Here is a 13630-nt window from a genome sequence, read left to right as displayed (position 1 = left end):
ACAAATGATTATCTTTTTGCCCTCGTGAACTATGTAGTACTGAGAATTATTCCGGCATAAAGAATGTCAGAGTCAGTTCCCTGTGGAAGCGAATTAACCCAGTGTGCTACTACCACGAGGTTTAGAATCTAAGGATTAGAAAGTCTAGATGTAAGATCCTGGACGATCCTATTCAAATCCCACTGGATAGAGAATGACCAAGAATGCTCAGAACTTGGTGGCAAAGACAAGACTGACAAGGCAGGCCCTTGTGAAATCTTTTCTAAGACACACTTCATTGTAATTGCATTTTATAATCATCAGGGGACTATGTTTGACAACACTTTGAGTAATTACACACCATGGTACTTAATACAAGGTTGTTTTTTAAGGGTGAAATAAAAAAGACATCAGATCCCGGAAAAGCTTAGAAGGGAGTCATTCTGCATGGGCTGGGGACAGGTGAGCATGCAGTTGTAGGTGGCAGCTGATGCCTTTCTTCTACCCCCAGCTACTCTCTCTTAAATGTGTCTGCACTCTGTGAGCTGCCTTTGACCACTCCGGAGAAGAGCGGAGCTATAAAGTATAAAGACAGATAACTATGTGGATCTCATCGCTTACTGAAGCACAATTTACCAGCCTTTGAATTGTTCCCAAGATACAGCTCTTTTTTTTTGGCCGATTTCACATGCTGAACTGTTCCATCCATAACTTAATAAACTTAGATGTCACTACCACATTTGATGAAATAGTTTGTGCACAGAATCTTCAGTAACGTGCTATAATGTAGGTGGGTAGCCTATGAAAACTGATCCCACGCAACTTAGCTATTAATTTAAATGTTTAAATTAAATGTTTAAAAACAAATTATAGGGGCATCTGGGTGGCTCAGTTGGTTAAGCGTCTGACTCTCAGTTTAGGCTCAGGTCATGATCTCATGGGTTGTGAGATCTGCGCTGGGCAGGGAGTCTGCTTCAGATTCTCTCCCTCTTCCCCTCCTCCACTTGCACACGCATACACGTGCACTCTCACTAAAATAAATAAAGAAATCTTTAAAAAATTATAAAGTGGGCCATCAGAAAAAATAATTTCATCTAGAGTGTGATCAACATCTTTTCCTTTTTATAATATTCTAGAATAAAATACAATTCATTGGCATTCTGTGGCCATCTGTATATCTTTTTTAAAGTACATTTTTGGCACAGCCCTGTCAAATATCACTTTCTCAAAGTCCAAAAAAGCTGTTGGACTCAGAAACAGGCCCATGAATAAATGAATAACTTAATGTAGGACAACAAAGGCATTTCAAATCATTGGAGAATGAATGGACAATTTAATCAAGGGTATTGGGACAAGTAGTGATCAAGATGGAACAAAGCATCCTCACAACTCCTAGCATACCAAAAGCAAAACAAAAAATCCCCGAAAGACCCTTCCTCACGTCCTACCAAAAAAAAAAAAAAAAAAAAAGGATGCCAGATAAATGAAAGAATTAAGTATGAAAAGCAAAAGTTTAAAACACTAGGGGAGGCAAAAAAATATATATATGTATATAGGATGAAGCTAGGGAAAAGTTTCTAGAACAAGACCAATAAACACAAATCATAAAACAGACTGACAAATAGGACTATAATAAAAAAAACCTCATGTGCATCAAAAATACCATGAATAAATGAAAAGATAAAGCATGGCCAAAGCTGGTCTCCTGATGATAAAATGTAATTAAAAACAAAGTGCAACTAAGGACGCCCGGGTGGCTCAAGAGTTGAGCGTCTGCCTTCGTCTCAGGGCGTGATCCCCATCCAGGGATCGAGTCCCGCATCAGGCTCCCTGTGTGGAGCCTGCTTCTCCCTCTGCCTGTGTCTCTGCCTCTCTCTGCGTCTCTCATGAACAAATAAATAAAATCTTTAAAAAAAAAAGTCCAACTTAAAAATATTTCACAAAGGCAGAGTGGGAGTAGATACTCTTAACAATACAAGCAATATAGGATTATTATCCTGAAGATATAAACACAACAGATCAACACAGAAATAAAAGGCCAGAAGACAGGCATTTTTGCAAAGAACACTGGCTAGCCAATTAACTTATTAAAATGTAAAAAAACAAAAAAAACTTATTAAAATGTGCCCAACCTCATTAGTAATTAGGTAAATAAAAACATAAACCATTACCATTCACACCTCCAGAGCAGCAAAAATTTTTAATTCTAACAAAAATTCTAACAAATTTTTAATTCTAACATTGGCAATGGAGCAACTTCAACTCTGATGTCCTGATCCTGTGTGAATTGATACTTTGTGTAAATTTGCACTTTGGAAATCAGTTTGACATCTAGTAAAGTTGAAGCCTGAAGAAGCAACCATGTGAGAAGGTACTGGAAGAGCAGTTTGTTTTTAAATGTATCTACCACTGAGGTGCTATTTCGAAGAAAAGATATGTATACAATGGAATATTCCTCAGCCATTGGAAACGACAAATACCCACCATTTGCTTCAATGTGGATGGAACTGGAGGGTATTATGCTGAGTGAAATAAGTCAATGGGAGGACAAATATTATATGGTCCTCCATATATATATATATATATATATATATATATATATATATATGGTCCATATAATATTTATGGTCTCATTCATTTGGGGAATATAAAAAAATAGTAAAAGGGAATAAAGGGGAAAGGAGAGAAAATGAGTGGGAAATATCAGTGAGGGAGACAGAACATGAAAGACTCCTAACTCTGGGAAACGAACTAGGGGTGGTGGAAGGGGAGGTGGGCGGGGGGTGGGGGTGACGGGGGACTTAATGGGATGAGCACTGGGTGTTATGATATATGTTGGCAAATTGAACTCCAATTTAAAAAAATATGTAAATAAATAAATAAATAAATAAATTTTTAAAACCAGATTTATGTATGTTAAGGATATGGAGTTTTATGGTAGATGTGGAAAATAATTCCTGGCTATTTCACTTTTAATGCTACCTTTGTTTACTTTTTTGAGATACACATACCATTAAACTCACCATTTTAAATGGTACAAAAAAAAAAAGAAGAATTGTAAAAGTAAAGGCCGGGAGCCAAGCAGTAGGGGTAGAGGGTAGCAGATAATTAAAGGGGAGTTGTAGGTCACCTGATAAATGTTGCCAAGTACCTTTCTAACTTCTGACGATGTTATTGGCCCTTCACGGGCCGTGTTGTGTTAAAGGGGTGATGTGTTCAGGGAGCTCTTAGGCGCCTAACAGAAACCCACAATGATGCTACTTTCCGACTTCACCACTGCTTTCCCAGTAACAATAATGTAGGACTCTGATTCTTCCCTGAGGAAGAATTCAGTTTTGATGGCCTGTGGATTCCAGCCAGGTTAAATGCACCTGTTCCTTGGAAGAGAAAGCTGGTCACGTCACTTTCTTTGGTTGCTAATTTCTCTGTCAGTGCCAAGTTGAAACCCAAACTAGTCACAGTTCTGCTACACTGAATCACTTGCTAAGTCTTTTGTACTTTACTGGGTCTTTCCTACCCAAACTACCAGATGTGCTATCTTTCTGATGATTTACATCCTACAGAATCTTCTTCGATCACTTAACACTTTCATTCTCTTTGTTCAGGACTGCGTGTCTGCTCCAGTCTGGGGGTGTGAAGCTCATCAGGGCTTGCTTCCTACTCTCTCAGAGCTTATATAATAAATATCTAACCTTACCTGATCTTAACACACAAATATTAGATCACCCAAACCTGCCTTAAATAGAGTCCTTCCAGGACCCATCAAAAAAAAAAAAAAACCTAACTTCCTTACTGCCTCCACTTAATTATCATTTAATATAGCCGGTTACCTTGAAGATGTGCAGAGAAATTGGGAGAAAAAAAATGAGCATTTGGGAGAATTATTGTAGTTTTTAAAAATTAAGTAAAACCAAATCTGATAACTGTTCTTGGGGAGTATAAAGACTGAAGAGGGCATAGCACTTGGGTTCCACCACATGATTTCTTTTAAAGGCAGCAGGGACCCGAAATACTTGAGTTTGGCTGCAGTGGTATCAATTAAGATTTCGCATGACTCATTTTTGAAACTTGATTCTTGCTGGTCAATAATAAGTTAACATTTGGGGACGCCCGGTGGCTCAGCGGTTGAGTGCCTCCCTTCGGCCCAGGGCATGATCCTGGGGTCCCGGATCGAGCCCCACATTGGGCTCCCCGCAGGGAGCCTGCTTCTCCCTCTGCCTGTGTCTCTGCCTCTGTGTCTCTCATGAATAAACAAATAAGATATTTAAAAAGTAATAATAAAAAAATACAAGCTAACACTTGAACCCTTACTCTGTGCCAGGTACCAATCTAAGCCTCACAATGATCCAGGGGACAGTTGCTGTGGATGGAATGTTTGTGTCACCCCAAGTTCCTATGCTGACATCCTAATCCCCAATGTATAAGTATCAGGAGAGGGTGCTCTTGGGAGCTGACAAGGTCATAAAGGAGCAGCCCTTATGAATAGGATTAGCACCCTCATCAAAGAGACCACAGAGAGTTCTTTGCCCCTCCCACTACATGGACAAAGAGAGAAGAGGGACATCTTCGAACCAGGAAGCGGGCTGCCACCAGATAATGTACCTGCCAGACCTGCCTCTAAGGACTTCCCAGCCTTCAGAGCTAGGAGGAATAAACTTGGTGTTTATAAGCACCACCCCCACCCCCGAGTCTACAGCATTTTCTTCTAGCAGCTCAAATGGATGAAGACAGGGTCACCATTATTAGTCCTATTTTACAGATGTGCAAGAGGGCCAGTATTCCAGAGCCAGGATTTGAAACCAGTGGTCTGGGCCCAGGGCCTCTGCTCAAAATCACCTTTGCATTCTGTTCACAGGAGCTGGCATTGCTTGTCGTGGAGGTGATGGGGTAAACTGTAACATCACTAAGTATGTATGAAGCACTACTGACTTCTAGATCTGGAAATTTCTAATGGTTTCCCAAGGCAAGTCGTGAACCTGCTACTAAAAGCAAGGAATGGAGAGAAGTAACAATGCTGCCTTGACTTCCGTGTGCAACAATTCTCAGTCTTGGGTTTCATGCTCCCTAATTACCAAGAAAATGTTTGCCAGATGGCACCTTTCCTAAGTTTCCTGAATGATGTCCCTTCCCGGAAGCCACAGGCGTATGGCATCTCATAGCAATGTAGCCTAGCTTTACAATTCTCAGTACTAGTTTACCTCATGAGGCACCTGCTAGTGCTTTGCTTTTGTCCTTCAAGATTTTGCCATCTCTTCCCTAATAAGAGGTCATCTGTTGACGGCTTCAAAGTGCAATAAGGGATTTTAAGATTCAGTCTTCACAGGGCGCCTGGGTGGCTCAGTGGTTGAGCATCTGCCTTTGGCTCAGGTGGTGATCCTGGGGTCCTGGGATCGAGTCCCACAGCAGGCTCCCCACAGAAAGCCTGCTTCTCCCTTGGCCTATGTCTCTGCCTGTCTCTCATGAATAAATAAATAAAATTTTTTTTAAAAAAAAAGATTGCCTTCACATATTTGCCACTCAAGATGGACAGTCTGTGCTACTACCTCTGAAAAAGACATTTTCCTATTTCCTTAAACACCATGATTTCGGGAGCACCTGAGTGGCTCAGTCGGTTGGGCATCAGACTCATGATCTCAGCTCGGGTCTTGATCTGAGGGTTGTGAGTTCGAGCCCCGTGTCAGGCTCCACAGTGATTGTGGCGTCTACTTAAATAAAAAAAAAAAAAAAACAAGGGGCACCTGGTGGTTCAGTCAGATAAGTGTCTGCCTTTGGCTCAGGTCATGATCCCGGGGTCCTAGGATGGAGCCGGGCGTCGTTGGGCTCCCTGCTCAGCAGGTTATCTACTTCTCCCTCTGCACCCCCTCCATGCCTCCACTCTGTCTCTCTGAAACAAAAAAAAAATCTTTAAAAACAAAACAAAAAAACCCAAACAAGAAGCAACAAAAACACTACAAGTTCTGGACAGGGGCATTAAACACTCCTTGGATTTTACATTAAATTCTTAAGTTGGAAGAAAAAAATTCTTAAGTCAGACTGAGTTGTTCTCAATTCTTCACCCCACTGTCATCCCTATCTTTGCTGTGGCTTCATGCTACCAGAGCGAACTTCCTCACCTCTCTCAGCCTTGGGCTTGGCTATGCCATGTGCTTTGACCAACTGGCCAGTGACAGACATGGAACAGAGGCTAGAAATGTACCCACACCACTGCGCTTGCTCTCCTGTCTTCCACCATGAGAACACGTCTCAGGTAGCTCAGCAGAGCCCTGCCTGGATCAACTGAACCCCAGCTAACCCCTCACAGGTGGGGGAGAGAGAAATCAACACTTGCTGCTCCAAACTGCTGTTGAAATCTGAAGTTTGTTTGCTAGGCAGAGTTATTGCAGTAACAGCTAATACATAATAAACCCTCCTGCATTTGCCATCCAATTATCTTGAAGACCACCTATATTCGTTCCCTGGGATGAATGTAACAAAGTACAAGCTAGGAGGGATCCCTGGGTGGCTCAGCAGGTTAGCGCCTGCCTTCGGCCCAGGGCATGATCCCGGAGTCCCAGGATCGAGTCCCACGTCAGGCTCCTTGCATGGAGCCCACTTCTCCCTCTGCCTGTGTCTCTGCCTCTCTCTCTCGTTCGCTCTGTGTCTCTCATAAATAAATAAATAAAATCTAAAAAAAAAAAAACCTCTCATGAAGAAATAAATAAATAAATCTTCAGAAAAAAAAAAAAAACAAAGTACAAGCTGGGGCTTAAACAGCAAATTTATTGCTTCACAGTTCTGGAGGCTAAAACTCTGAAATCAACGTGTCAGCAGGGCCGGTTCCTTCTGAGGGCTGTGAGAAGAATCCGTTTCATGCCTTCTCCTTAGGCTTTCCTTGGCTTGTAGAATAACGTTCTCCTGTCCTCACAATGTACTTGTTTCTGGTCCCAAATGTCCCTTTATAAGGATACCTGTCATATCAGATGAGGGCCCACCCTAATGACCTTATCTTAACTTGACCACCTGCGAGGACCCGATTTCCAGACAAGATCACTGGGGGTACTGGGGATTGGGACCTCAACATCTTTTGCGGAGGACACAATCATAGCATCATCCCAGATATCCTTCTGGTGGGGGGAGAAATAAGACTGGAAGGGCCTGATGGCCTTTGGCTAAGGCCAATCTTTTTTTTAAAATTTTATTTATTTGAGAGAGAGAGAGAGAATCTCAAGCAGACTCCATGCTGGGTGGGGAGCCCTAAGTAGGGCTCGATCTCAAGACCCAGAGATCACAACCTGAGCGAAAATCAAGTGTCAGACACTTAAATGACTGAGCCACCCAAGCACCCATGAGTTCATCTTTTTGTATAGCCGTAGCTGGGATAAATATTAGGGTTTGGTGTCTTCTTCTCAACTTCTGGTGTTTTATACACCACTTGTATAAATCACCTCCATCCCTCCCCATCCCCTAACAAAAACCTGTGTTTTCTTTCTAGCCTTCACTTTACTAAGTCTTAACACTTACTCGTGTGTGCTTCCATTTCCTGCAGCCCTCAAGAGTTTGTCCTGTTGCTTCGAGCTGGTGTTTTAATGCTTATTTTTCTTTGCTCCTTAAGAGGCTGCCCACAGGTTTTCTTCTCTACACAATGCTCTGAACAGACTCCAACCTGTCTTCTATGACCCCCTACGTAGAGGCTGCTGGGGCCAAAGCGGCCAGTAAGTGCTAGTGAAAGCTCTTAATAGGTCAGAACTGAAGCATGTAACCTCTAATCCTTACCCTTATTAGTCTCTGCATTTTGAATAAACCTGCAAAAGATCTGACCTCCAACTGAAATTTGTTCCGATTTTACTCTCCACAGAAATAAACAAACTCAACCTATGCCCATGAAATCAAAGCACAATCCAGGCTTCAGTAAGTTGCATGTTTAGTTGACTAAGAAGTATAATCCCTTATCCTTGTGTTGAGAACCTTCTAGCTGTCAGGGCAAGGTCTGCACACCAAACGGGGTCTCCATCTCCTTTCGGAATTGAGGACGACTCCGAAATTTCGACACTGTTCCTTTCCTTGCCTCGGAAATTTCGACACTAAATGGCTTCCATACACTGCCAGTTTTTCAAATGCTGGGGGTATAAATACCTTTTGGTTTGGGGAGTACTGGGAGCTTCAAATCAAGCCCCAAATGAATGGTTTATCCAACTGCCCTTTTAACAAAATCCACGAGAACATTTCTAACCCCTGGATATCAAACAGAAACTCACTTTAGCAATTCCCATAGCAAGATCTAGGACTTTCCAGGCTGCCTGGAACAGTAAGTTGACATTCAAGACACTTGGATTCAGCCGTGGACCATGCAACAGCTTTCTGCATTTTCCTACAGGGCCCCCCATCTCTCTTTCCACTCACCAGCACTGACATCAATGGACTGGACCGTGAGAAGTGCGGAGCCCTGGGCCCTGCCCCCAGACCTCCTGATCAGACTTTTAAGGACATAAAATCAGGTAATCCTTGTGCGCACTCAAGTTTGAGAAGCACTGCCCTCCTTTTTCTATTCCTGTTTCTCAGCAGTGAGACAACTACTATTCCAGTTGAACCTTTTAAAGTCCTCAACCAGCTTTCCTGTAAAACTAATTAAATAGCTTTTTAATGTGATCCTACTTGTAAATCTAAAATAGTACAATACGGGGCTCTGTGCCTTCAGTAAAGAGGAGGCTTTGGGCTCTCCCTCTCCTCTGCCACACACGCGGGGAAAGAAAACCGTAAACCTCTTCTTGCCCTGCATCGTCCTAGCAGCAGCTCAGGAACAAACATCATACAGCAAAGAAACAGTGGGGTCTTTCAAGCAAGATTTTCACCGAGACCTTTTCCTGCTAAGCCAGCAGGACCCACAAGAACCAGAGTGGATGGAGGGCCAACTGGCACACCACCCTCTTACTCTTGCTGGCGTGTCTTGTTTCCACCACAGCCTGGTCTCCGGAGGGGCCCCTGGCGGGTACTGTGTAGACACAAAGAGCCTCAAAAGCAATTTAGCCATTAGAACTTCTGCCTCATGAATATCACAGGTCATGGTCTTCTGTACTAGATCTTCAAAGCAGAACATGCTTATTTGGGTCCCCTGAGCCTTATTCCTCTTAGATTTTTGGTTCTGGGTCCAAAAATCTTGCCATCATGTCCATCAGGCAGACAGGAGACCAATTGTGCCAGGAGCACTCTTTCTTATTTTTTTTTTTAAGATTTTACTTTAGGGGCGCCTGGGTGGCTCAGTCAGTTAAGCGTCCAACTCTTGATCTCAGCTCAGGTCTTGATCTCAGGGTTGTGAGTTCAAGCCCAACACTGGGCTCCATGCTGGGTATAGAGCTTACTTAAAAAAAAAAAGACTTTATTTTACTTTAAGCAATCTCTACACCCAATGTGGGGCTTGAACTTACAACCTCGAGATCAGGCATTGCATGGTCCACCAACTGAGCCAGACAGGCACCCCTCTTTTTTTTTTTTGTTTTACTTGGAAAGAATTTCAAACTTAGAGAAAGTTGCAATAAGAACTTGAGTAACTTTAACACTAATACAATACTTGCACTGAAACTACCATTCATATTCCAACTTGTCAATGGATACAGTATCCCCTTTAAGCATCCTTCCTCCAATATGGGACACAGAGTAGGGCCAGGTAGCACGTTTTGTTGCCACATCTCTTTAGCCTTCTTTAGTCAGAAAACCTTTTCACAGCCTTGTGTCTTTTGACATGAGTACTTTTAAAGAATACAGGCCTCTTTAGAATAATATTCTCCAGATACAGGACTGAACAGGTGGTGACAGGAGCTTCTCGGGGTACTAGACGCACACATGTCCATCTATCTCCCCCTTGTTGGTGATTCTGATCACCTGAGCAAGGTGTTCAATCTTTCCCCTATCAAGTTGTTTTCTCCAACAATGCGTGGGAGGCTGAAGAGGGCACCCCTCTGGATCTCCACATCCTAATCCCAGAAGCATGTTTATCCGTTACCTTCCGTCAACGTTACCTTATATGGCAAAAGGAACTCTGCAGCTGTGGTAGGGATCTCGAATTGGCAAGGTGGTGGATTATTGGGGATTATTATGTAATCCCAAAGGGGCTTTACCACTGGGACGCAGAAGAGTCCAAAAGAGAAGACAGCCTGAAGACTGTAGCAGAGACCAGAAGAGCATACTACGGGGTTGGCTCTGAAACAGAAGGGGCCAGAAGCCAGCACACGCAGATGGCCTCTAGAAGCCAGAAAAGCAGAGAATGGATTCTCCTCGAGTTTCCAGAAGCAACCAGCCCTGCCCACACCCTGATTTGAGCCCCATTAAGACTAGTTTCAGACTTCTGATCCCCAGAACTCTAAGATAAATGCATGTCATTTTAAGGAAGTTTGTGGTAACCTGTGGGAGCTGCTCTAGGAAACTGATAGACAACTCAAAAATAAGCAATCTGTAAGGAGGCGTTTTACATCCACATAAACAGGCTCCTTGTCAAACTTTCCCCCAATATTTTACATCAGAGGGTGACTTTTGCCTGATTCAGTCTTCACTGTCATGATTTCAAAATGCTAATTTTTCAACTCCAGCAGTCACAACACTTAGTTGACACTCAGCATTCTATGATAAGCACCTTATCTATTTGTATATTCACCATTTATTGGTACATTTGTTTTCCACACACCCTCATCACTTCCAGTTTTTTTCAATGGCTTAAATTTCATTATAACTATTTTAGTGTGCAAACCCTTCTAGATGAATTCACTGAAGCCAAGGGCCAGGCGATCTCATGGCCTTGCTGTCTGGTCTCCATGGACTGGCACTGGGACCCAAGCCATGGCCCCAAGTAGAGGCCTGGCACAAGAATTCCACCCAATGGGAGGGAAATCACCAAGGATGGAGACATTTAAGAGCGATGGAGTTGACAGTGGACCGCAAACAAACAGGAAATAAAAAAAGAAAACTCACTCACAGAAACAGCTGGTGCCAAAATGGCCGCAGATCCTCTTGTTGTTCCAGTTTTGCGGTCTGAACGCTGCACACCTTCCTGAGATTCTGTACTTCTTCAGCCCTTTGGGGCACCAAGAAAGAACCCAAAAGACACAAGCCCTGGTGAAAGGCCCCTTTCACCAACACAGCACTTTCACCTAGATTGAGATGGTACCCTTGCTCGGGAAGGGTGGACATTCTTCCTCCTTCTATGCGTGAAGACGCAAGGACTTCTCCCTTTCTCTTGGACTGCTTTTCTTCTTGAACATACCCAACCCCGTGTAACGTCTTCACACCAGCCTACTTCCTCCATGGGAATTCTAAGAATTCCCTTTTATGGCGCACTTTAACCTCCTAACTACCTACTACATGTGCAAAGCGTTACACAAACGTGACCAAGATGAACCAGCTCATGGTCGTTGGAGCTTACGTTCTAGCCATCATCCCCGAGTCTGGGCTGAAGAAACTGCTTCGTCTGCCCCCATACTTCAGTTAAAAACCTCCAGCTCTTACGTGGCAGTCAAAACCCAGACTGAGGTGTACTCTTTCTCACCAGGACACACTGTCCCTTCAGACATTGAACGTTTAAACATATGTGGAGGGGATCCCTGGGTGGCTCAGCGGTTTAGCGCCTGCCTTTGGCCCAGGGTGTGATCCTGGGGACCAGGGAACGAGTCCCGTGTCAGGCTCCCTGTATGGAGCCTGCGTCTCCCTCTGCCTCTCTCTCTCTCTCACTTTCATAAATAAATAAAATCTGTAAAAAATAAACAAACATATGTGGACGATACATAATAAAAAATACTTAAGATGCCTTGAGGAAAAATTAGAAACACTGAGTGTGAAGGGCCCCAAGCAATGACTGTAAGGGGTATGTCGGCAGAAGCTCTCTCTCGGCACTGGGAGGACAGACGGGGAGTTTCAAGTTAACTCGCACAACTGGAAGCAGGAAAAAGAGTGGTCTAGAAAGTAGAAGCCATGGAATGTAGCCCAAGGAACATTTCTGTCCCTCTGCAATGAACTTGGACTGTCCACATCACTTTAGCGAGAACCAAAATTACCAACATAATCATCAACCTATCAGGAGCAATCTCTCCTAAGTTAACACCAGAGTCAAAGCCCTCGTCTACAGACATCTGCCTGTTGCCTGTATTTACAATCCTGGGTTTTCGTCTCTAGCCAACAGGTAGGGACAGCCCTCCAGTACTCCCTCGTTGGATATTGGGAAGCTTTTGTCAAAGCAGACCTGGCTTGTTCAGCTTGCTTTTCCAGGGAGAGCCCCCCCCCCCATTTATTCTGCTACATTCCTGAGCAAAAGTGGCACAGAGAGGGGCCTGTTCCTTTATACCTCATCATAAAGAAACTGCTCACCAAAATGGCCACCACATCACTGGCTGCTGCCCAGGGACGGCATCTGCATTCATGAGCTGGCCAGGGCATCTCCCAGACCCCCAGATACAGGAGATAAGCATATCTGTCCAGTCACATTTATCGTCTGATTTCCCAGGGAAATCACATCCAAGAGTATTCAAATAGCTTTCCAAAAGCACTGGGCTATTTCTTGCCCACGTTCTATTTCTCATTTTTGAAATAATGAGTAAAGCAGAAATCAGTGGAATGACAGCACTAGGTAATTGAGATTTTAAATGGTTCTGGCCGAGAAGAACAGATCTGCCAGCATTGATTTGAGGTTCTGACACCAGGAGAAAAGGGACCCAGCTACCCCTCCCCGTCGCCTAAATATAATCAAACAATGGAAGCAAACACCGGAGGCCAGAGGTCCTTAAGCTGGGACCTATGGACAGAACGGTGTGCCCCTCAACTTGAATGGCAAAACAGTTCTTCTTTACTTTCACTGACCTCTAATTGAAATTTAGCACTTTCTTTAAACATGAACATAGGTAACAACCCGTACTGGCAGGAACTAGGACTCTGTCAAGAAGAGAAATCAGATGTACTCTTAACCACATTTCTGTTGCTACAGATCTTATAAATATTTATGTTCATTACTACTCCAGAAACTATGGTACCTGATCCACCACCAGATCCAGCTATGTAGGAAGTTATTACAGCATAAATATTAAGTCATTTAAAAAAAAAAAAAAACAACGTAATTCATTTCCTTGTAATCAATCATATCTACTTGACGTAAAAAACAGGTTTCTGAGAAGGGGCTTGCAGACTTCACCAAGCTGCCAAAGGAGTCCAAGGTTTAAAAAAAAAAAAAAAAAAAGGTTAAAAGCCCCTGTCATAGGTTTCCAGAGAGCCAAAACTGAATGCTGGGTTCAAATCATGACTAGCTATGGGACCAGTCGGGCACATTTCAATTTTTGACTGCTGGCCTACACAGTGATATTCACCGAGTTATTTTAAAACTAAACGAGAAAATGTAAATAAAAGTGGTTTATTAGCCCAAATCACAGCAATATAAAAGATTTAGTACAAAGACACTCAGCAACAGGGTGATAGAGGTTAAATGTTTCTTCATGGCCACATAGCAGCTCCTATCAAACAATGCAGCCCAACTAACCTACTCCAAGTGCTATTCCAAGACTGGGTAAGGAGCACAGCTGTGGTGTAAATCAGCAGACCGCTTCCTTCACGAAGGGCTTGCTAAGAACAAGAAGTTCAGCCGAAGTCAACAAAGTACTTAGAAAATGAAGAACTGGTTGAAAAAATACACTTTGAAAAAAAC

The sequence above is a fragment of the Canis lupus genome, chromosome X, assembly GCF_003254725.2.
Source record: "Canis lupus dingo isolate Sandy chromosome X, ASM325472v2, whole genome shotgun sequence".
Classification (NCBI taxonomy): domain Eukaryota; kingdom Metazoa; phylum Chordata; class Mammalia; order Carnivora; family Canidae; genus Canis; species Canis lupus.
This window is presented reverse-complemented; position numbering follows the sequence as displayed.